The following is a 26,131-nucleotide window of genomic DNA, read 5'->3' as shown; positions in this document are numbered from 1 at the left end:
AAAATAAATTTATGTTCAAGATTTGATATTTCTCATATGAAAGAATCAGGCAGATGTTCTAGCCTGTTCAAAGAAAAAGCCGAGAAAGCACATAGTTGTAAAACCGTTCTCTACAGTGGGGAAGGAAGTCATTGGAAACTCTACCGGAAAAGGTGGTTTACCTATGAGTTGCTTACAATTTACAGAAAAGTGTACAATAGCTCAAAAATAATGAACAAAACTAGAATCTGAGAAATCAGAGAACATGCTATAGCCAATGCATAGTTTTGCAATCAAGTTCACATGTATTATTTTATGAGATCCTCAGTTATTCAGTCAGGTCTGAGAAATAGTCATTATCCCCATTTCAGAGATGGTCGAACAGAATAAATAAGGAGTATTAGGAAAATAATTTACATGCAAGTGTTCAAACACAAACATTAATGCTTTTATCCCTCTGTACTGGTCATTAAGTCTCTAGAAAGCACTGTGGAAGATGTAAAAGAAGTAAAAACTCCCAACTGATGAACTTCGCAAGTTTAAATAATTCAAGTCGTACAACCTGCAAGAGAAAATATAATACAAAAAAGTGTCAAATGACCATGATAAAGGGTTCAGAGAGAGACGTGATCACTTAATACCCAAATGCACCTTTTATCTAAGCATTGTAATTCAGGATACAGTCTTCAATTTATCTAATGCATTTACTTTCATACAGAAATAGAACACCAATACAATGCATTCATGTATATACCATCTTACTTTCAGCATTAGCCTAATTTTTTAATTTGGCCCTAGCATTTATCTAGTCAAATAAGAGGAGTGTTGACTGCAACTACCCAGAAATATTGCTGCATAGTCAGTTATCTTCCCAAACAGCAGCAACCTCCTGTGTCTGACTGAAACATCTTCGGTTTGCCTTTAAGTCAGTTTCTCCCATACTAGGTCAGACAGTAATAGGGGCTGTGTGACCCACAGGTCATTGAAACTGGCATCAACCAGGAAACAATCCTTGAAGAGGAAGAAGCTGTAATCTGGAGAAAGACTTTAAAACAGGAATTGTGCTAGATGGTAAGGTCAACTTGAATTGTCAACGAGCTGGCCTCTCTCGAGCTTTCCTTCTATAAAAATGAAACCTACATTTCTTTGTTATATAAGCAAGACCATCTTCCATGCTTCTTTTAGATTTTTGTATTCAGGTGTTCAGAGGTCACCATCACATAGATGGAAATCAAAAAAAGTAAACAGAGAGAATTGCAAATTACATTTAAAAAAGGCCCATAGCAAAAATAATGCACTTAATGTAAGCTGCGTCCAACAACACGTAAGGCGAACTTGCCCTACACCAACGGAGAACAGTACTTGGTTTCCCTCTTTACATTTCTCATCTCTAATTCCTTTGTCTTCTTTCATTTTCTGAAGGCTTTCTCTTTATTGTTTCAACATGGCTTTCAATAGTTCCCAGGACTATATACTTCCTTGTTTCTAGTTCAGAAAAAAATTATGAAGGTTACTCTGTTTGAAGCAGCTTAGATCATGAGCTCCCCTTGGCACCATCCGTCAGGGCCATTGTGATGGACTGTTTTGATACACTAAAACAATGGAGTCGGTAGTTGGGTAAGTCCCAGCTGAACTTCTAGTACCAAAACAAGATGGGGATGACTTTCTAAGGAAACTACAGGTCCTTTTTTTTTTTTTTTTTTTTTTTTTAGTAGAGAAACACTGGATCTGGGCAAATAAGAACCATGCAAATTGATTTCAGAAACATGGTGGCGTGGAATACTCACTTTCTCAGCTTCAGAAGCCTTGAGCACCAGTGCTGTTACTGTTGCTCACTAGGCTTTGTAAAAACATTTAATCTCTCCATTTCCTCATTTGTCAAATGGAGGTAATGCTTATCTCATATGGAGAGGGGTTAAATAATTTGAAAACTTTTCTGTAAAGTGTATATCTCTGTGTAAATTATTTATTCTGGTTAAGATGTGATTGCTTTCTTCCTTTACCTCTTGTCTTTCTGTTTAAGTAAAAAGACTGTAGCTCATATTAGCATTGTCAGCTTTAGCAACAAAAATAAAATTTAAATATTTTGCCTCTCTTCTTGACTGGTGGTACATGACTCTTCAAATACATTAGAGGAGATCCGAGTGGCCTGAAATGTCCCTGCCACCTGATATAGAGAATTTCCACCCATTGAGCCCTGACTTTACTCTTAGAAGAACTCTGGCATTTCAGCAGGATTTAGCTATGATTCAGGTTTTGATCATTTTGATCACTTAGTAAAACAATTTATTACATTTTTAAAATCTGCCAGGCACTTATTGACTAGAGAACATGTAGTGGTTAGTTAAGAGACATTCTTTTCAATAGCGTCAAAATAGAGAATTAGTTACATTTATCCATTGCCATGATGCATACTCTCTTTTTGTGTGCTTGTGCAGTCTTACCTCTCAGTGTCCTGATGATACCTTAAAATGAATCATACGAATCACCAGATGAGTCTGATTGCTAGTGCAAAGCCTCAGAAGTGACCACTTGCTTACCCTGCAGCTCTGCAGTCACTGCACTGTGAGGGAAGAAGAGTGATTCTGTCCTCTTCAAAGTTACTTCCTTCACTGTGGGGGAGGAATGAGCTGCAGTGCATCAATTGGAAACTACGCTGATTGTGGCTTATTTACAAGCAAGGCACCTCCTTAAGCTGGTGCGGGTGACTCACACTATTAAGAAGAGAACATGGTGTAACGTACTAAAGATGCATCAGGGAAAATGTTAGTTACATATTAGCAACAGCTCTGCAAAGCTAAGCTCTGATAGGCCAGAAAAGGAGTTGCCAAGGCAGGCAGTGCAGAGTCAGCCATGAATCAAGAGAAGCCTCTGTCTTTGCAGCTGACTGATGCTTAAAGCTGGTCTACTAGGACATCCTGGCTCTGAGAGGAGGACTCAGTCTTGAAGAGTCTTAGGGATTGCCAGGGTCACAGATTGTGCTTTTTCAGACCCATCGATCAGCAGGAAAAGCTAATATATCAGCTTCGATTAAAGACTTTGGCATAAAGGAAGAAGTTTTCTGTTTTTCAAACCCCAGATTATATCAGTTTCTATTTTTTTTTTCTTTTCCTTAAAGCAACTGTCCAGCAATGAACCCAGAATTATGGAGGGCTATATCTACACAGGACCACTTCACCACTTTGCTAGAATTATCCTTCAATTGTAACTAGTTATTAAAGGAGAAAAATATGGAGTAGGCAGATTTTAAAAATCATCTAGTTCAAGACTCTTTTTTTTGTTAGTTAAGTAAAATTAGGCCTAAAGATAAAAATTTCCTCCAGAAAGTCATACAAACTTGAACACAGTTTTCCTATCATTTAATCTAGTTCCCTAAATTGCTTCCAAAGCAGATTATTTTCATGGGAAATATTTTTTTTAAGTTTATTCATTTATTTTGAGAGAGAAAGAGTGTGTGCATGTGAGTGGGGAGGAGCAGAAAGAGAGAGAGAGGGAGAGAGAGAGAATCCCAAGCAGTCTCTGCACAGACAGCGCATGGGGTTTGAACCCACAAATGGTGAGATCAGGACCTAAGCTGAAGTCAAGAGCTGTACAGTCAATTGACTAAGCTACCCTGACACCCTTACGTGGGAAATATTTTAATATGTTAGTCTATAAATGACAGCACTTGGACACAATACATATTGTTATTACCTATATTTTTTTAACAAATCAGCTGGAAAGGAAAAAAAGATAGCATATGATGCACTTGTTTTTTAAGGTTTTATTTATTTATTTTGAGAGAGCAAGAGAGAGCATGAGAAGGGGAGGGTGGGGAAGAGGGAGAGAGAGAGAGAGAAAGAGAGAGAAAGAAAGAGAGAGAAAGAGAGAGAGAGAATCCCAAGCAGGCTCCGTGCTGTCAGCACAAAGCCCAACACAGGGCCCGAACCCATGACCTGTGAGCTCATAACCGGAGTTGAAATCGAGTCAGATGCTTAACCGACTGAACCACCCAGGCACCCGCAGTCTGTGATGCACTTTTTAAACTTACCTAGCATGTTTTTTGGGGATGGAGAATGGGGGAAATGTTATTTCCTATTTATGTATAGATAAAATCTTAATAACAGATATCAATGATTCTAAAAACTTGGTGCTCATGGGAGTCACACTGGCATTTTGTGAAAACACATAGCTGGGGCCAATTCACAGAATTCTTGATTTGGTGTGTCTGGAGTGGGACCCAGGGACTTCCCAAAATGTTTCCAGATGATGCTGATGCTACTCCTTTGGATATCACACTTTCAGAACCACTGGTCTTTATGGTGTAAAGTGTAAAAATTCTAGCCCAGGAGTGAGGAAATTTGGATTATAATTCTGGATCAGACAGTATCCAAGTATCCAGGCATGTAATTCCAAGAAAAATAAAGAATTAGATTTTTGACCAATATTTTTTCAACTGTGAGGAGAAAATTGAAGCTGATTCCGTCTAGTTTGCTGGGGTTGGAGTTTTCCAGTAACTAGGGAATTGAGGTATCTCAAAGTTAGTCTATAACGAGATTTACACTCTTTACTGAAAATCAGTTCCTGCCTTTTCATGAGTTCATGTGCTTAAAATCTCACCTGATCCCAGAAAATTGTTGCTCCCGCTTGGCCTCAACTTACACAGGTCTATTTGTCGTGTAGCCGTTGGTGTGCACCGATATCTCAGGAGTCACAACTCTACCCACAGAAGACAGATGGTGGTGAAGCCCTGATGCTCTGTCCATGGGCTGCTCTCTGGCCACAGGAGCATGCTCAGACCAAGCACAGGGCAAACCAGGACCCCTGAAGAATGAATATGTGGGAATCAGCCCTGGATCAATGACTGATAAAAGTAGAGGTGTAAATATGCTGCTCTTTGCACCTGGAATAATTTGGAAGTATGTTTTACACTGGTTCCCAGAATCCACCAGTGGGATGGGACACCATTTGCCACAGTAGTAACTGATTCAGTTGTGCAAGGTGTGACTGACTTCCATTCTTTCTCTGTTCCCTGTCCCCTCCTGAGGTCACCTCCAAAATAATCTACTTTCATTTAAATCTTTGTTTTAAGATCCGATGCTGGAGAACACAAACCAAGTATCCTGGTCTGTGTTCTCCAGCATCAGATCTTAAAACAAAGACGTAAATGAAAATAGTTCAAGAGAAAACAATGAGCATCATTGTTTTTTCATTTGTTATTTTCAATTTTTTCTTTACATCATGAATAACAATTCACTTTTATTCTTCCTCTTAGTGTTAATTTAATGTATTGCTTTATGGCTAATTAAAAATATTTGTCAAAGAATGCCTGTTGGCTCAGTTGGTGGAGTGTACGACTCTTGATCTCAGGGTTATAAGTTCAAGCCCCAAGTTAAGTTTAGACATTGCTTAAAAAATAAAATCTTAAGGGGCGCCTGGGTGGCTCAGTCAGGTAAGCATCCAACTTTGGCTCAGGTCATGATCTTGCATTTTGTGGGTTTGAGCCCCACATCAGGCTCTGTGCTGACAGCTCGGAGCCTGGAGCCTGCTTTGGATTCTGTGTCTCCCTCTCTCTCTGCCCCTCCACCTGCGCCTCTCAAAAATAAACATTAAAAAAATTAAAAAATAAAATAAAATAAAATCTTAAAAAGCTATCTGTCAGAAGTTCTGTTTTTAATGTAGCTTTGATCAATAGTATTTGATGTTATAAGATTCCTTGAAGAAAAGTAATGTTAGCGTCTACTTTTTAGACCCTTGTAGTTGATCAATAAGCTTTATATGGGACAGTGACTCAGTCCCTAGGGCAAATCTAATTCATTAAACATTTTTCAATACATGTTTTACCTTTAATCATAAAGTGTGTATATACAGCATACACATTTGGAAGCCTAAAGATTAAATTGCTTTATCTTACTTTTAACCTCTAAACACAATAAGCTCACTCTTAGAATTAGGCCTGGAAGGGACATGAGCCTTGTTTTAATACAACCATTTCTCTGTATATGAGTAAATCATGTTCTAGGAATGAAATTAATTGCTGGGCAGTGAATATGTGATGTACCTGGAAAGAGAATTTTGGTGTCCTAATTTCCAGGGCATTGTTCTCACTGGACTTCTAGAGAGTGCACTAAGAGCCATTCAATTTAATTCTCGCTACAATCAGAACCATTTAAATGAGTGAGAAATCTTTTACAGGGTATATTGTGAACATCTTGAATTTCTTAAACTTAAAAAGTACTATCAGGACTCATTTCCCAAATGTAGCAACTTGAGTATAAGATGGTAGAGTTATGTCTTCTGGGTTGAACTCACAGAAATTCAAGAGAAGAATAGATGAAAGTATTGAAGTGGTTGATTGAGATGTTGAAAAGGGGAACTGTAGGGGAGCCTGGGTGGGTTAAGTGTTGGACTCTTGATTTCGGCTCCTGTCATGATCTCATGGTTCCTGAGTTCTAGCTGTGCCTTTAGTGTGGAGCCTGCTTGAGATTTTCTCTCCTCCTCTCTCCTGCCCACTACCCCCCACCCCTTGCATTCTCTCCCCCCCCTCTCAAAAATAAAAATAAATAAATATTAAAAAATAAAAGAGGAAGGGTACCAGTAATTACAGGTGATGATAGCCCAGAGCTGTACAGCATCACATGGTGAGGAGGAAGAGGAGAAATAGAGAAAAGGCATGTCAAGTTATATTTAATAGTTAAGACAAATTTGGGTACATTGGAAAAGTTCAAGGCTGGTCAGGAGGTTTCATTGTTTAGAACTCATTTTTTAGTTGAAATATTAATATTATGTTTTAGAACAAATCCTATTAAAATTTTTAGGCAGAAATTTGTAAGATGCATCTAATAAAATTTAATATTCTTTTATATAAAGAAGCCCAGAGCAATTTCCCAAAATATCTTCTAACAATAAAGAAAATACACATTCTATAAAATAAAAGGAGAAAATCTTTCAAGCCATTTATTAACCAGAGAGTGAAGACAAGATAAAATGGTAACCCTTCTAATAACTAGTCCAACTAGTCCTTCTAATAACTAGGTTCCAATGTGAGCCAGGTACACATAAAAAATCAGCCATGGATGTTAATTTTTATTAGGGTAAAATTTACGTTCAGCAAACTCTCTCAAGTACACTGGCAAATGCCTATCAAGACACAGATCATTTCTAACACCCCAGAACACTCCCTTTTGCTCCTTCCCAGTTGACCCCATCACTACAGAAGGAGCCACAGACCTGATTTCTATCACTGTAGGTTACTTTTGTTTATTCTAGAATATCTTATAAATGGAACCATACGTTATTAACTCTTTTTTGTCCCGTTTCTTTGAGAATAATTTTTTGTGTGCATGTTACAGTTGGTTCTTTTATATTAGGGAGTAGTATTCAGTTGTATTAATACATCAGTAATTTTTAAATTTTTTTTAACGTTTATTAATTTTTGAGACAGAGACAGAGCATAAACGGGGGAGGGTCAGAGAGAGGGAGACACAGAATCTGAAACAGGCTCCAGGCTCTGAGCTGTCAGCACAGAGCCCGATGCGGGGCTCGAACTCATGGACTGCGAGATCATGACCTGAGCCGAAGTCGGCCGCGTAACTGACTGAGCCACCCAGGCGCCCCAATACATCAGTAATTTTTCAACCATTTCCTAATTATACATATTTGTGTCCTTTCCTATTTCACACTATCTTGAATGAAGCAATGAAATTTCTTACACAAGGATTAACATGAACCTATGTTTTAATGTCTGTGGGATGAATATGTAGGAATGGAATATCTGAGCAAATATATCAATTATGAATATTAACTCAAAAGATAAATCTTGTGTTAAAATAGCAAATAAAATATTCCTGAGTTTTCTGAGATTTGGGCAGTCAAAATGGTTAATTACCTACCTCACTGTAGTGTAATGTCTGCAAGATTGCCTTGTTTCTTCTGGAATATATTATATATATGTATTTACATATTGACATATAATGAAATAATAATTACCAATTTAAAGTGAGTACTTCTAAGATATTTAAATAGTCCAATCAAGGAAAACCTTGGGTGACTAGCTAATTACATTCTCTCAATTGATACCATAATATAAAAGCTGCTCAAATATTATTTGACATTAAATTTAGTATCAAAATCCACATAGTTCAGGATTCTGACAGAGTCACAGAGGAACAATTTGAATGCACTAATTTACCAATGTCCTATAAAAATTCTAGTCCTTTTAGTAATCTATTAGGTATTTACCATATATTAAATACAAACAGTTCCTGTTAGATTCCATGAGTTGCCCTATGAACTGCCTTTCTTTTGCTCATTCTGAATGTCTTCAGCAGGTATTTACTGTTACAAACTGGGTGCCTTCCTTGTGCCCTCCCACTGTCTTGGGTATCTCTGATTCCTCAACCCTGCCCATTCCCTCCCTCCTTGGAATTCTCTTCTCTCTCTTTCCTCACACTTCTCTGGTCACATCCTTTAGTGAGGCTCATTTTAGCTGTTTGAAGAAGCTTCTTTAGAACCACTTTGGCTCTAATAAAATAATGTCATGTGAATTGACATTCATTTAGAACTCTTTCACAATGTTTGTTTGTTTTTTCATTTTAGTTTGGCTCCACCAATCTATTTTAAGCCTGTGAACATACCCATGCCACCACATAATACAGTGCTAAGTGCATCATATTCTCAAATCACTGCTGATTGATGGATACCCTTTACCATTAAAGTGATAGGTGTACTAGTCGGTAGGTAAAGTCATGCTTGCCTCCAATTAAGTAATTTTATGTTTTAAAAGTGCTCTCATTTGTATCATTCTAGAATGGAGTAAAAATAACATAGCTCTCTGTTTTAGTTTTGTTTTGACAGTGTTAGTCTTTGCCTTCAGGTATATACTTTTGATCTTTAAAATTAAGATTTTATCCTTTAGTAGGTAAAACTCACCCCCATATCCTAATTTTGGGTGTGAATGACATTTCCTGTTCTGGATATTTTTTCTGTTTGTATAACCCTTTTCTAGGTTGATGACTGAAAGTAATGTTTGGTAGAAAGTATACTAGATTTTAATTTAGGAGGGTTAGGTGCCATTTTTTTATTTTGCCACCAGTGTCACTCCTTGGGGTGTTAGAGTCTTTATATATTCAACTATTTGCATTTAATATCTATTATATTTGATTAAATTAAATTGATTAAATTTTCTCACTAAAATATTTAAATAATATGTAAAGACAATTATAGCAAATGTGATCAATGGAAAATGAATAGAAGATTTTCTTGCTGCTATTGATAATAAATATGCTGTAAAAGGTGATGTGTATTTAGATTAGAAAACACCAATGCTAAATTTACTTTGCTTCAGTAACATCCATCACGCAGTATTAGAAGAAATATTGGACATTTATTTTTTGTTCTCACTTGCTTTAAGAATAATGAGAGATGTTAATAATAATTATTATTGAGGTTATTATTTAGATATGGGCTATGTGACAAGTAGCCTGGTGTTAAAAGGAAGGTTTGTTAGCAAAACTGTGCTTGAGGGACTCTCCACTGAAAAGTAAAGCTCAGTCTTTCTTGACATATTTTTTCATGTGTTGTGGTGGTCAGAAAGGTTGAGACAATTTAACCTTTCATCAAGGGACTAATTGTATATATTGACATATACTTATTTGTTCAAAGTTTCCTTAGGATCACATGCAGTTGCAGCGTGGTGAAAAGAGTTATCAGAAGCCCACTCATACGAATTGCTTTAATGATTATATGTGCACTCATCCAATTGTCTATCTGGCATTCTGAAGATGTAAAACTTATGAGCAATCATAAGCGTCATGATTTATTTTTTCTTTCACATTGCCTGTGTCAACAAACAGCCAAATGAATTTTTCAGATAAATCAATACAGTGGCGAAAAAACTTCCTACAGGTTGTTTGGTATATCTCAAACAAAACTCATGATTAATTTTGCTGGTAGTGGTTCTTCTTGCTTACATGATCAGACAACTATTTGCTCTTTGTCCATCGTTAGCGGCAAATCTCTTGACTCTGTACAACACTCTGGTGTGCACATTGTAGCAATGGATTGTACAGAAGAAAAATAAACCCGAGAACCAATGATCTGCTTTTTCTGGGTGCATTTTTAATTCTGGGTGTTCACTATGAATCTGTCTGTTCTAGTTTCTTAGAATGGCTCTCACTTTAATGCATGCAGAGATTAGAAGGAGCAGGGTCAAGAGACATAGGAAAGAATCTTCTGACCAATTACTGAACCCTGGTTTTTTAAAAGCTTGCACTAAGATGAGCCCTCACCAAAAAGAAAAAAAGGGCAGGGGGGAAAGAAAAACAAAAACAGAAAAAAAGTAAAAAACCCAGCAAGAAATTATGTATCTCATTAAAAAATGAATCTGCATTGATTTACTGCAGTTGTAATCAGGGGGTACGTGACCTTATACACTTTGCTACTCCATTCATAATAAATCTAAGCAGTTAAAAATACATGAGTTTTAGAACACATAATTTAAGAAAACACTTTGAGAAAGTACATGATTATAAGTGAAAGGTCTCTCATGCCGTCTCTGACCATCTCTGTTTAATCATCAAGACCTGGGGGCCTAGTTGGTTCAGCAAGTACTTTGGTTAAGGTAAAGAGTGGGACTGTCCATGTTTACTTTTTTTACACTGGTTCTAAACACTGAAGAAGCAGAGAGGCCCAGCAACAGTAATTGTTGGCTCCTCCCTAGCAGTCACGGTTGTAATTGGAACTGAGTTCATCTACTGTGATAAGACAACACTCCTGGATTTAGATCATAAATATAGAGGTCGGCCATAATCGTGGATGGGGACATTTTCAAGTCATCCAAGACTACTCATTTTAAGAAATGCATGTATTAACCACATATAACTGTGAGGAAAATAAATAGTGGCTCTAAGGCCTTACTCAGGAAAGGGGAACAATAAATGATCTCTGCCTCTTTTTCTTTAAACATAGGTTGTAGGGAAGGAGCTTGTCTGTACAAGAGAGGAGCAAAGCTGGTCTTTACAAGTTAAAAAAATACATAATTTTATGTCGTGTGGTAGATTGTGTCATAGCTAACAAATACGTGTTGTCCCTCCTCAGGCGACAACTGTATTTGCCTACCACATCAGTGTTAATAATGATGTGTAACTTGTTTTGGCAAATGAGATAAAGTCTAAATAATCTATAGTGATGTGCTTTTTTATGCTTTTATTATTTTATCTGTGACATCTCTCTGGTCCACTTTATCTCTTCTCTCTCTCTCTCTCTCTTTTTTTTTGGTCTGGATCTTGAATAAACCTGCCAGAAGTTTATTGATTTAATCGGATTTTTTCAAAGAACTAACTGGTAGCATTATTGAGTCCGTGTATTGTGTGTTTGTTTGTTTTCTATATAGAATTTTTATTTTTTTATTTTGTAATCTATCACTATGATTTTGTTATTACCTCTTTCATAAAATCTTTAGATTACTTTTGCTGTTTTTTTTTTAGATTCTAAGAAACTGGAAAGCTCATTAATTTTCAGCCTTTATTTTTCTAAAGCATGTATATGCACATAAAATATATACATGTATATAAAGTGTATATATATATACATATATATGTTTTTTCTGATACACATGCACACACACACTCACATATGTGTATACACATATTGACATACCTAAATGTCAAACCAAGGGCTGCATTAGGTATTGTCCACAATTTTTAATACTGGTATTGCCGTTATCATTTAACGTAAAATATTTCCTGAGTTCTAGTTCTATTTCTTCGATCTATGGGCTATTGAGAAATGTTTCTTAATTTTCAAACATCTTTCTCTCTTTCTCTGTCATTTGTCATCAACCACAGTTACATAGTAGAGAAGACATTCTCTAGATGTCTCTAGGATGCCTTGAAATATGTTAAAGTTTATTTTATGATAAAGTTTCTGGACGATTTTTGTAAATGTATTTGGTGTCTTTGGGAAAAAAATGTCATCTTTGAATTAGATGGGTAATATTCTATATATGTTCATTAGATCAATCCTATTTCCTTATCAATTTTGTAACTTGCTATATCAATTACTGAGGTACATATTTCACAAGTATTTAAATTTTTCTATTTTTGTAAGTTAGTAAACTTTGGTCTATAAATTGAGAGTATAGTTTTAATGGTATACATATTAAATGTTTATACTGTCTTGGTCATTTGAAGCTCCTATTATCATGAAGTAATTATCTCAAGTGCCAGTGTGTTTTATTCTATAAAATCTATTTTGTCTGACATGTAGCATTTGAATCTCAACCCTTCTATTTCTTATGCTTTATATGTATATCTCATAAATAGCATTTGCTTTTTTATTCTGGTGTGGACATGACTGTCTTTTATCTTGATTTTCTTTAAATTTAATACGATGCACATTTACATCTTTTATTCTAATTTGTAATTTTTATCTACTCTACCTGTATTCACACACTCTCATTCTTTCTTTTATGGCTATGTCTGGAAAAAAATAGCAACGCATATAACTAACCAAAGTCTGAAATTTAAAAAATCTTATATTTTCTTGGATTATCATTAACCCTATTTACACCCATGATATTTATGTGCCATGGCATTATGCCTGGCATTTTCATTCTAGTTAAAAATGTACCCTAGAGATTATTACTGTTGTATGTAGTCTATCACATTTGTCCATATGTGTACTACTTTCATTCTTTTTTTTGCACGACAGGTAAAATATCACTGAAATTTTTATGAATAATCACATTCTCTCTGTCTGGAATTTATACTGTAATAGTCCTTTAATAAGGATCTCTAGTGATTAATTCAGCTTTTGTTTTAAAATGGCCTGATTTTCATTTCTATCATTACAGATATTTTCCTTGCACATAAAATCAATGTGCTGTTGATTTCTTTTGGTATTTTGAAGATACCACTCCATGTGTTTTTTTTGTTTTGTTTTGTTTTGTTTTTTGGTTTTTGGTGTTTCTGGGTTTTTTTTGTTTGTTTTTTTGGGGGGGTTGTTTTTGTTTTGTTTTTGTTTTTTTTTCAATTGTTGCATTTGTGAAAACAGTGGTCAGTCTGCCACTCTTCAAAAGAAATCTGTGTTTTATTTGTTAGCTGGCTTTGGTTTTCCTCTTTCATTTTCAACAATCTCTCTATGGTGTCTCCAGGTATGAATTTCTACTTAATTTATCTTGCTTGGGGCTGAATCTGTGGAATGGTTTGTTATCAGGTCTGAAGAATTGTTGGCCATTATCTTTCTTCATGTTACCTCTACCTAGTCCTGTGTCCACTGTTCTTCTGGGACTCATTTCAATCCCTAAAACCATATTCTGTCTATTGAATTTTAAGTTTGTTTTCTCCCTGGCTTTGGTAAGAACAATATCTTCTTATCTATCCTTTAGTATACTAATTCTCAATTAGATTATGTCATTTCTACTGTAAAGATTTCCACTGAGTTTTTAATTTGCTTTATTGTACTCTATATTTCTAGTACTCTTTTATTTTCTTCAAGTCTTCCCTCACATGTTTTCCTTTGTCTTGTGGGTATTATCTGTCGGCTTGTTGTTGTTTCTTTAAACATGGTCATTTTGTAATCTGTGTTAGATATTCCCAGTATCTGAAGTATGAGTAGATATCTCTCTGCCATCTACAGTTTTTACTCTTTACTCACATGACTTTGTTCTTTTGAGTGATGTTATTTTTAACTGCATGCTAGACACCCTCTTGAATCAGTTTTGATGTCATTTAAAATTTTTTTCCAGTCCATTTCCTTATTTTTCAAAAATAGTTTGCTTTGAATAACCTAACTCACCAGAACCAGTCAGGGAACTCTGTTAAAATTCACTTGATGCATTTCAGCCAATAAAGAAAACGAAGTAATCAAAGAGGAAACACTGTATTTTAGAGGACGATTTATCTCATCTCTTTTTTTATTGTATTTCTTTCAATTTAGTAACATGGCTGTTTGTAAACTGTGTTGATTCCCTTAAAAAGAATTTATCTAAAACTATATTTAAATATGGGCAAAGATGTATAAATAATATTTTGTATTTCATTTATATTATTTGACAAAATTTTAGAACAAACTAAATATCCAATACTGATGAAAAAACATATAATATGAAACATATGAAACATTACATAGCAATTGATTGAGATTTATAAAGCATTCTTAATGAAGTAGGGAACTATTCATGAGATGATATTTAGTTTTAAAATGTAGCATATAAAATTGTTTAAAGAGTGTAATCTAAATTTTGCATGATACAGAGATAAGTTGCCTTTGAGTGATAGAGAAGGATAGAATGCTGCTATCTCTACAAATTGGGAAAATTTCCATGCTTTCCACTAAGATTATATATTACTTAAGAAAAGGAGAAATCTCAGACAAATAAAGTAAAACCAAATGAAAGTATATGTGTGCTTCTTTCCTCTGGCTTCATGTAGGAAAGGCTATGTGTTCCTTTTTTATTTTTTGTCTAATAATTCTAATCTGAAAACTCTACTTTTAGGGAACAGCAACAGTACAAAAGAAAACAAACAAAAACAACAGTAACAACAGCAACAATTCAGAAACAACAGCTAGGGAGGTTCTTTTTCTCTTTGTCATCTGTCAGCAGTCCTCCGTCTGTCTTTGGCCATACCTTAATTCTCCTGGCAATTTTCTTTTGAAACAGTTTCCACTATCCTCCCAGCTCCCCCCACCCACCCTGGCATCTTGGACCCCAGCACACTGTGCACTGCCTTCTCAACTTGAGCCTCCCATGTACAGGCTTTTTATTTGTATCCCTCTTGATGGAATGCCCTTCCTTCCGTCATCTACGTAAACTCACTTAAGAGTCAGGGTCCATGGGGTGCCTGGGTGGCTCAGTCAGTCAAACAATGGATTCTTGATTTTGGCTCAGGTCATGATCTAACTGTCGTGAGATTGAGCCCTGCGACAGGCTCTGTGCTGAGCATGAAGCCTGCTTAAGACTCTTTCTCCCTCTGCCCTTCCCCCGCTTGTGTGTGTGCATATGTGCATGTGGGTATGTGCAGGCGTGTGTGCATGGTATCTAAGAAAGAATGAAAGAGAGAGAGAGGGAGAGAGAACCCATATGAACGCTTCCTGGGCCCTTCTAGAGCCAAAGAACTGGCTTCTTCCAAATATTATTTCACTTTCTTATTTCAGTTGTTGGCAGAGATCTTGTCAGAATATGACTCGTTTACTTTCCTATCCTCTAATCATGTTTAGAATATCTGTTCATGGGTTACAATCTTTTCTTCAAATTTACTTATTCCAGTGCTCCTCTAAAATAAAGTTCTAATTAAACCGCACACTATTGGATCCATCCCCCTCCCCCAGTCCCTGTTATGGAGTTCAACGTTAATACTCAAGCTTCTTACGATTTCTACATAGCCACCAGTTCTTCCCCATTGGTAAGAATTAGGTCCAGAAAAGTATGCTTCTTGTTCTTTTGGTCATCCACCATGCATTCAGGTTGTCAATAAGGCGAGTTAAAATGAGCCTTTCAGCAGATGTCAGGATAAAGAAATAAGGCTGTCATTCTGAAAGTTTCAGGACAGTGTGTCCAAGATGAACAGAGCATATCCTCTTTCTTTCTTTCTTTCTTTCTTTCCTTCTTTCTTTCTTTCCTTATCTGAGATGCCAATAGCATTTTGTTCTTTTCCTTCATAAATGAGGGAGGATATCTCAAACTTCCCCACTTCCTTTTACTTTCTGTAGTGTTTTGACAGTTAAATACAAACGCCTGGGCTTTTGTGTAGGACAGCCTAATTTAAAACTCATTTCTATATACTATCAGTATTCCAGATCTGGGGCTATTTTCATTTCTCAAGAATATTTTAAAAACTACTCTATACCTGTCTATATGTGCAGCCAGCCAGGATTAGGCACAAATATTGCCATTTGCATGGTCTTTTCTCATTAATTTAATTGGCCTATAGTTATCTAGTCTCCCACAGGGAAACAAAATAGCATGAAACCCTTCACCATTTGTATTTTAAGAGGAGGGGAAAAATGCTTTATTTGGAATATTGCAACTTTTATTTGATGAAAGTTACTATTAACATATTTTCATAATCTTCTCAGCCTAGCAACAGCAGGAGTAAAAGGTGTGAGGGCCATGTAATATTCATGAAATTAAGACGACTTGAGATGAAAGGGAGTTCCATTAGAGAGACCAAGTGTGACAATATGACACATATTTGCATATTTTACACTTTAAATCTTTTCAGCACATCCAAGTTGATATATGGATGTAAACATGCATTGCCGGTTTTTAGCATATTATAAGCCCTCAAGACTTTGCATGCATTTTAATATGTTTCATTATTGCTGTAGATTTTAATTTCCAAACTGCACGGCTTTGATGGAAGGAAGCTGGAAGTCAAGGCATCTGGCCTCTGCCCCAGGCAAACACAGCCTTTTCCTTGAATATTTTGGGCAGAAACCAGGCTATTTATTTGTGGGGCAGTGGGGGGAAATTTTTTTAAGAATGTGCTGCCCAGAAGCATGATTTATTTGGTACACATACTAATTAAGTGTTAACTTAACCATCCTGGCAGGAAAGCTTAAGCATTCAACTGTGGATGTGCCAAACAAGACACATCGTGTGGGGCTTTCATAATCCCCTTTTTCCTTTCGATCAGCCAGTCTCAACTTCCCTATTTGGAAAGTGGAGATTATTGAAAGTAGTTTAAAAAATGAGTGTGAAACAGTGTTTATTCCCTAAACCAACTGAAAATATTTTTCAGCTGCCCATTCTATCTTCTGGAACACAGGGTCTCTGGTTAGTAGAGAAAAAGTTCTTCCCATAGACATACAAGGACACATTTGGCCCAAAGAACATGGCACTTAAATTTCTTTGAGCATTTGTCTTCTGTTTTACAAACCTATATATTTAAATAGCTAAAGAAGTGTGATCTTAGTACATTATCACCTAAGAAAAGTTGAGTTAAAGGGAAAAAAGTGTTAAAAATAGTCTTTTAGTCCATTGTCTTGGCCTTTAATGAAGACAGATGACCTTTAAAGATAGTTTCTAATGATCATATCAAAGTTTATTTTTATTGATATTGAACCATCGTGCTTCACCTATTAGCTTCTCTCAAGTGTTCAATAGCATTTTATTTTCATTTTCGGGGCTACATTAAGCCATTGAGATAAAAACTTCTCCAGTTATGCATCTCTGGATAAACGGTGAAAGTACATAGCAATTATCAACTATTTAGGAACATATCTTAATATTCTGCATATGCATAATGCTACAAGAAACATAATAACCATGGAGAAGAAATCAAAAGCTCTATTGCTACTTTAAAGCCTTAAACAAATGAAGGAAATGTAATCCTTAAATTTTTAAAATATATTTTATCATTCCTAGAACACAGATATTCATTTGCAAATGAAACAAGGAGAAAAAGAGTCCTTTGGTTTTTTTGTGGAGTTTTATTTGTCATACTTTCTTTTCTAAAACTTCATATATAATTAAGCATCACTAGAATAATGTTCCCAAGAACTATGTAACATAAAAACAATAGTTCAATCAGAAACAGTGGAAGTTCTCATTTCATTTTCAGGCCAACATACAATTTACCAAAAAGGCTCCCAGTACTCAGAACACTAGAGGGTAGACTTCGTTGGTTCCATCACTCTCCTCAGTGAATAACATGATATTGTCTTATGTCTCAGTGAATAACATGATATTGTCTTAGGTCTGACCATGCTGATTTGGATGATGGAGGTTTGCAGTCACTGTTTTGATTCTCTTAGCTGTGCCGTGTTTCAGCTTTCCAAAGTTGAGCTTTCTTATGGATAGAACCACAAATCCATGGCCCTAATTTCTGAGCTAATGTTGACAAGGAGGAAAAGTTTATCAGTTAGGAATTTTGAAATTGCCAATTCCTCACATAATAATGGCCCTTGGTAGTTGAGCTACCAAATATTTACAAGACTGGATGGAGTAAGGGTGAGTTTTAGATTCTATGACGGTGTTCTATTGGAATATATGATCTGTCTTTCTACTAAGTTGCATTTAATTCCTACACCTTCCCCTTCTCTTTTATCCTGAGTAGTAATAAAAAGACTTTTCAGACTATAGCCCCAGATCTCCATCAACTTGGACTACATCATATTTCTCTATCTAGTTCTTGCTAGATCTATCTTGCTAGATCTATCACCTTACATGCCCAGCCATTATCTGGGAATCTGCCATGAATGAATTGCTCTCCCACAAAAAGGTAGTATTCTGCCTAATTACAATAAACATTGTTGCCATGGGCTTTGCTCTACATAACCACTGGACTTTCTTATACTGGTGCTTATTGACCTATGGCCAAGTTTGTTACTTTCCTTTGGGAACTTTGACTTAGAAAAATCCAACATCTTTTTCGGAGCCAATCCCTTCTGTTAACTATGTTTCTCTTGCTCTCCCAGACTTCTCCTCCTCACCAAAGATCCTCCAATTTCTCAATGGCTTATCCCAGAGCACACTTCTGTTAATTCATCTTGATGCATCCCCATATGTGGCTTTGCTTTGATGGCTAAACAGGCTCTGAATGTGTGCCTGCCATCATCGATGCTATTGTGTGCTCTGTGAATCACATTTGTCATAAATGAATAGAGAACATTTGTTGACTTATCATCTTTGAATATTTGATCAAATGAGTTAACTCACTTACTAATTCACAGAATATCAAGTTCTTCTGAATGTCTCGCAGTCCTTCAGGTGAATTAGACAGTGACACAAATGGTAAAATTCCCCTCATTTGTGTTCTGTGGTTCTTTTGTGGTATAACATCTTGTCTGCATGATTATTTATTTCTACTTTGAATCTTACATGACATTTAATCAAAAACCACAATCAGAAAACTAATTTAACAAGGGTACATAACTCACGCTGAACCTTTTTACCTTAGAATGGAAACTGCAAACACAAAATAATAAAAAGAAGTACGATATGTCATGAAAATAATAGCTGCTTTCATTGAATGTTTATTATGAGTCAAGCACTTTACCTGAATTACATTACTTTTTCCTCATGACAGCCTTATGAGGTAAGTTCAATTATTTTTATCCCCATTTCAGAGGAGAAAACTGAGGTTTAAGGAGGTTAAATAGCTTTCCTAGTATTATACAGATGAGCCATAGAAGCACATTGCTCTAGTCTTAGCCACAGACTACAGGAATTGTGAGCTTATACTCTGTGGTATCTGGCCTGCCAATTATAGGTTTAAAAAGTCCCTGTTACTTTTCTAACTCAAAGATTATAGAAAGAAGATCTTTTTCCTATCTAGTGTGTGAGCAGGGAAAAGAAGAGAGCTTTTGTACCCTCACCGAAGCTTCCCGCCTTCTCTCCCCAACAAGTATCAGGTGCCAGGTCAAATGTTTTAAATGTTCCATGTTTACTACCTCATCAAATATAAATGTCTTTTCCTGTGAGCAAGGTCTTCTATATTCTTAACTATCCCCCCTCCTCCTAAATCTAGGCCATTTTCCCAATTTCTTAGTATTTCCGTATCTACTGACTGTTTCTTTCTTTTTTTTTTAAAGTTGATTTTTATTTATTTTGAGAGATAGAGAGAAAGAGAGTGAGCGGGGGAGGGGCAGAAAGAGAAGGGGACAGAATCCCAAGCAGGTTACATGCTGTCAGTGCAGAGTCCCAGCAGGGCTCGAACACACAAACCATGAGATCATGACCTGAGCCGAAGTCAAGAGTCAGACACTTAACCAATTGAGCCACCCAGGCACCCTTCTACTGACTATTTCTATCAGACAAGGGGTCTCTCTATGACCATGTGGGTATCTCTGTCCTAATGTTTTTCCTAATATGGTTTTCCAGAATGGAACGGTTTCTGTGGCTTTCTCAAATCAACCTCAATCCTTTGCTGCTGGTTTATAGATCAGAGTTACCCTTCCCTTACAGAACTTTGTCTTTGTCATTACATTTATTCACTTCATTGTTAATTATTGGCCATTTACTTAATGCCAGGGACTGATCCAGTCTCAGATGGCAAGATAATGAATAAATCAAACTGAGTCCTACTCTTATTGAAGTACAGACATGAGGATAAAGACCAGAATAAACAGTCACAACAAACTGATTATTGTTATGGCTGAAGGGAGGACACCCCTGAAGTAATGCCAGATAATGGTGCCATCTTTTTTCAAAGATGGAGACAACAAGGGGTGAGGGCAGGGCTGGCAGGCAGGGGAGAGGCAGAGAGGGAGTCAGTAGGCCCAGCTTGTGCATCCTTCTGTTCAGCGGTCAGAGAGATGTCTGTGAGTCAAGCTGGAACCAGAGTAGCAAGTGCCTTAAAGCCATGACAAGAAGCCCAGGCTGTTTTAAGATCTAGGACAAATGATCAGATGATTTCAAACAGGAAGGTTTAAACTGGCCTGATGAAACCAAGAATTGGGGCTGTGTATAAACTTGAGGACATTGTTACATATACCACTTAGAAAGATCACTCCAGCTCACTGTTTAGAATGGATTGGCAAAAGGAATGGCTGGAAGTCAGGGAACCACTTGCCAAACTGTAGAAGTATTCCAGGTAAGTATACATGGTGGCCTCAACAGGGTGATGGCAGCAGAGGTCAGAGGTAAGTAGACACATTCCAGAGATATGTAAGGACAGAAACCATAGGACTTGACAATTGATTAGACATGAGGGATCATACAAAGAGAGGAGTTGAGGATTCCTCCCATGTCTCTGACTATGGGATCTGAGTGGATGGAAGAAGGAGGAGGACAGGTAAGGAAGTGACAATAATTAGTACAGACTGTACTTAAATTTTAGCTTTGATTATGTGCTACCCTTTATCATCAGGTGTCCAGTCAAACCATGCCTTCTGCATCCAAGCAGATCATAAACTTGTAAGTCCAGGGATTGTCTAGTTTTATTTCTTCTGTGTCTCTCAAACAGCTCAGCGTTAAGCTAAAAACTCAATAATGGATCAATAAATATTTTTCAATAGTTTTCTGGATTAATGCTGAGAAGTAAGATACTGCCTTCTGGCTGAGAGCTATCATTATGGGACGTATTTTCCCCAATTATAAAACAACAACTGAACTTCACATGTATATACAGTGTTTACTTTGATATACCTGATCTCAGAATGGAATTTCTAAAATCTGCTTTATAGAAACATGCATTTATGTAGTGAAGGTGGATAGGGGGGAAAAACTGCTTTTAGAACCTGGGAAAACAAAGGCATATTAAAAGTATTCCTATGTAGCTGGGGGAGGTAGGAAAAATAACAAGTCTGGCCAGCCTTCTTTTTGTGTAGAAATTCAGTCAGGCATCACTGTTCTTGTCCCCTGGGTTTGTACTTTTCCTCTCTCCATGACTATCTATCACTGCTTGTAAAACTCCTCCACTAAAAGATCTTAAAGTTCACAGTAAAGCAATGCAATTATTCTGAGTCATTCCTTCTTACCTTTTAACCTAATCTTCAGAGGTGCTGGGACTGAGGAAGCACAGCTCCTGCCCAAAATGAGCCTAATCTTGTCTCTGAAAATAGCACTTCCTTGCCAAGAAGAACTTTCTCCTTTTGAATGGCTGCAATGATGAGAAAAAGGAGCCAGGCTTCATTAATGGTCCTGGGCATGGTGGGCACTAAGTCAGAGCACCCTTCCTTTCTACAGAGAATATAGCTCTGTCTACTTACTAAAGCTTTTTCTTTTTTCCCCCTTTTTATCCTTACAACGGCTGCTGGCAGAAAGCTTTGAAACAGCTCATTACTGATTTCTAATTCAATAAGCTAAAAGGGTGAGGGGGAGGGCAATGTAGATTCAGATTTAACTATAATTTTTTGGAATGCCTACTATGTGGCAGGCCCTGGGTTACATGCTGCCATGACAACACTCTAAGTTGGGAGATATGAACCTGACTTAGCAGAGAAAAGGGCAGCTCAGATAAGGTAGGAAAATCATCAAAGCTGGGAAACTTGAACCCAGATCCTCAGATTCCAAATGCATTGATCACTTTCTTCCCTTTAGTATCTGACTGCCAGCAAATGAGCTCACTCCTATATTCCCTTCAAAATGAAGCCATTAGAAAGAAATGGCATCTTTTTAAAAATCTTTTTCTTCCTGCTAACTTCCAGGCAGTCCTTGCATCAACCAGACACTGCTCAGGTGAAAAAGGAAGGTACTGTGGTCCTCCTGCTATCATTGGCCTGTACTCCTCCCTCCACCTGGGCTGGGCATCCAGTCTCCTGCCTGCCTTGGCTAAACTCCCTCCCTCTGTCTTCTCTTCTCTCCCCTGCAAGTCCTGACTCTCTATGGGTCTTACCAGTCAGCATTTAAGTTTCTTCAGATCTCTTCTGACTTGGAGAACACACACACATGCACACACACACAGCCTCTGTCATCAAAGAAGCAAAAATCTACCTTGCTGTGTTAGAAAATTTAAATAAACTTACATGGGTCAAGATTTTGGTATATAGTAAATGCACAATAAGTTTGACCTGTTCCTCTACCTAGATGTTGTAACAGACTGCATCTCAATCCATATCTGCGTTGAATCTGCTTTCAGGATTCAGCACTATAAACTTTATTTTATATCATGTTCTCCTCTTGTCTCTCATGTCACCCCCACTAGTTTGTTTTTCTTCTCTTTCTCTGGCTGCTGCTTCTTACATCCCATTTATTAAATGTCAGGTCTCTTTGGTGTTCTGATATACCCTTTGCTTCACTCATGCTATACTCTCTTCCTTGTTCCTGTCATCTATTCCTATGATTAACAATTTGACAATGACTCCCATTTTATTTTTCACCTTTAAATATACATATCCAAATCCATACTCCTAAATACTTATTCGGCTAACTCATAATCACTTCAAACTCAGCACTTGATTTAGAAAATCCCTCAGGACATGGGAAGAGTAAGTCACTGTTCCAAAAAAAGAATAAATGTTGTTATATTCTAAATTAGGGGCAACATGGATGGGGACAAATGGGCAGATTCTAAATATATTTAGCAGGTGGGTGTTCAAGGATTTGATGGCTGATTACATGTAGGACTAGAGTCAAGAATATAAAATCCATAAAGTAAATCTGCTGCCTTAGAGTTTGAAGGAGGAAATAGTAAACACAGATATAGACAAAGCTAGGGAGATGGGCATGAGTCAGGTAATGAAGGACCTTGCAAGCATTTGGGCTTTATCTTCACTGCAAAAGAGAGCTATTGGAGAGTTTTAGACAAGGGAATGATATGATCAGATTAGACCAGGGAATGATATAATCAGATACATCTTAGCAAGAGCTTACTTTGATTGCTTTGTGGACTTACCGTACAGCTGGGTAAACAAAAAAGATGCATATGAAAAAGTAACTAGAACCACTAATGATTAAGTTGTGCCAACATGATTAATGCAAGTAATAATGTGCCTGAAGATAAGAGGAGAGAAATTCTTTTAGATTGCAAAGGAAGTCTTGATAAAGAAATAAAAATTGAAAATTTGAATTAAGACTTGGGTAATGCATTAGATCTCAGTTGGGAAAAAAAGTAGAGCTTTTCAGGCCTACAGAAGTGATATGGTTGTGGATGACATACACAAACTGAAACCTACCAGGAATTCTGTGATGGGGTAATGGACTAATCAACCTTCCCAGTAGAGGGGATTCACATGGAAGGAGAGCATGAGAAGACAGGGGTGATAGCACTTGTGGATGCCACTGACTCAAGACTACATAGGTTCTTTCCTGGGCAACTGGAAATCATTTCAGGGTCCTGAACAAGGAACCGGAATGAGAAAAATCTGTGCTTTAGGACATTAAACACAATGGAAGGAAAGCCTGCAGTTAAGGTTACAGGGATTAGAGACAGAAAAACAAGTCTTGAGTGTGTTAATGGGGGCTGAGGTCATGAGGTAGTAAATAAATTAGCTTCCGGGGAAATGGGGTGAAATTGTTGGAAGTGGGAGTATTAAAGAAGAATGAATATCAGGATTTTCAGAACGTGAGGCAAACATTAGAGGCATTGCTCTAGTTGTCTAATATCCTTTTAGGATGTAAGTAGGAAATAAATTTGGCTCTGGTAGAATACAGCTCAGTGTCTCTGTTTATGGCGAGGGCTGGCATTCTGCAAAGGGAATTGGGGTTGTTCCTATTTGAAATTTTTCTTCTACTCTTGCACCAGAATATGTATCTTCGTCCTATAGTGCATGAAAATTTAGGAGGAACTGTTCAAAGATGACTGCAAAGTTGGAAGTGAATCCATAATTCCTGTTCAATATTTATTAAGAGTCTCTTATGGAAAAATGCTACTAGGGTGAACAACAATGGAGAAACATTGGTATTGAGATGGCAGAAATGTAAAAGTGGGTAGAAGAGCTGGGGGAGCTGACGGAAAAAGATTTATTTAAGTATCATGTGTAAGTAGGATTTAATATCTTCTGCTAAGCAAGCCAAAATTAATCTCAGGGCACCAGAGTATTTGACTGAATAAAATAACTTCTGAGAGCAGTTATTGCAGACAGTCAAGAGCTGTATGCCAGCTGATGTTAACCAAAATGTTATATGGCTTGATGTCTACCGAAAAACAAAAGATCGAGAGTGTTGGATCACAGACTGAGGAAGAAGAACTCAGATCGTAGCTATTTTTCATTGAAGGAAGGAGCCAAGAAATAGCATAGATGGCGGCAGCCAAAGTCAAGAGAAGAGTAATGACAGCTGGAGACAGCCAAGATGTAGGGGTATCTGGACTCATGTGTTGGGGTACTAGTCTAACAAATGCCAGGATCAAAACCAAATAGGCTCTATCTTGCATCTTCTTTAACATATTTGCCTAATTTTGTGTATGTGAGTGTTATTACTGGTGATAGCAATGGGTAATGTAGGTATGAATGCAGGGTTATTCACAGGACTGTGGACTCAGCAAGTACTCAAAGTTTCAGAAAACTTCAGGCTCTACAGACAATATACAAGTCTCTTCTGGGCAATGAACCTTTAATTGAGAATATACGGAAAAAAAGATTGACACCAAAGCCAAAGTTAAAAAAAAATGTTTTCTTGCTTCATTATCAGATTCAAACTCTCACCACCATGTCACCTCAAATGCTTGCAGAGCCAGATGGCTCCACTGGAAAGGCAATCAGGAATAAAGAGAATAAAATCTCTTTAAGGAAACAGTGTCATCTTTCTCAAACATCCTTAAGGTGATAACAATCCTAAAAGAGCAATAATCTGAGTTCCTGAACACCTTGGTAGATTAAATAGCCTTTTCCTGCCCTCTGAAGAAGGGCTGAGGAAGCACAGGAATCTGAGAATTCCTAAAAATAGTACAGTTAGGGGAAACAGCATAAAAAGAAAATGTGATTGGACACTGGAAATGCACTTTACACTTTTACCCAGGGCCAATTTCAATGTTTCGTTTTGTTTTGTTTTGTTTTGTTTTCTCTCTCAAAAGTGTTTGGTTAGGAAGCCCCATTGAACAGATGGTGTTGGAACAAGAGAATATCCACTTGCAAAAACAAAAATAAATAAATAAATAAATCTAAACACAGACCACACATTCTTTACAAAAACTAACTCAGAGTAAATCACAGACCTAAATGTACAATGTAAAACTGTAAGATTTGGTTTTGTAAGATACTATAGACAGATACAGAATGACCCAGGAGAAAACTGATATGACCACTATGGCAATGACTTTTATATATGATGCCAAAGGCACAGTCTATGAAAGAAAGAATTAATGCCTGGACTTCACTAAAATCAAGAATATTCTGTTCTGCAAAAGATACCGTCAAGAGATTGCGAAAACAAGCCACAGATTGGGGAAAGTGTTTACAAAAGACACGAAGGATAAAGGTCTGATATCCAAAATAAACAAAGAATTATTAAAAATCAATTTTAAGCAAGAAAACAACCAATTGAAAAATAAGTCCAAGACCTTAACAGATATCTCACCAAAGTACGTACACAGATGGCAAATAAGCATGTGAAAAGATGTTCCTCATCATATGTCACTAGGAAAATTCAAACTAAAACAACAACAAGCTACCAGTACACACCTGTTAAAATGGCCAAAATCCAGAACAATGACAACACCAAATGCTAGTAAGGATATGGACCAACAGGAACTCTCATTCACTGCTGGTGGAAATGCAAAATGGCACAGCCATATTGGAAGGCAATTTTACACTTTCTTATAAAACAAAACATAACTCTTACCATATGATC

This window comes from Prionailurus bengalensis, chromosome D3 (genome assembly GCF_016509475.1).
Source record: "Prionailurus bengalensis isolate Pbe53 chromosome D3, Fcat_Pben_1.1_paternal_pri, whole genome shotgun sequence".
Classification (NCBI taxonomy): Eukaryota; Metazoa; Chordata; class Mammalia; order Carnivora; family Felidae; genus Prionailurus; species Prionailurus bengalensis.
The sequence above is the reverse complement of the archived record's forward strand: the minus strand, read 5'-3'. Positions refer to the sequence as shown.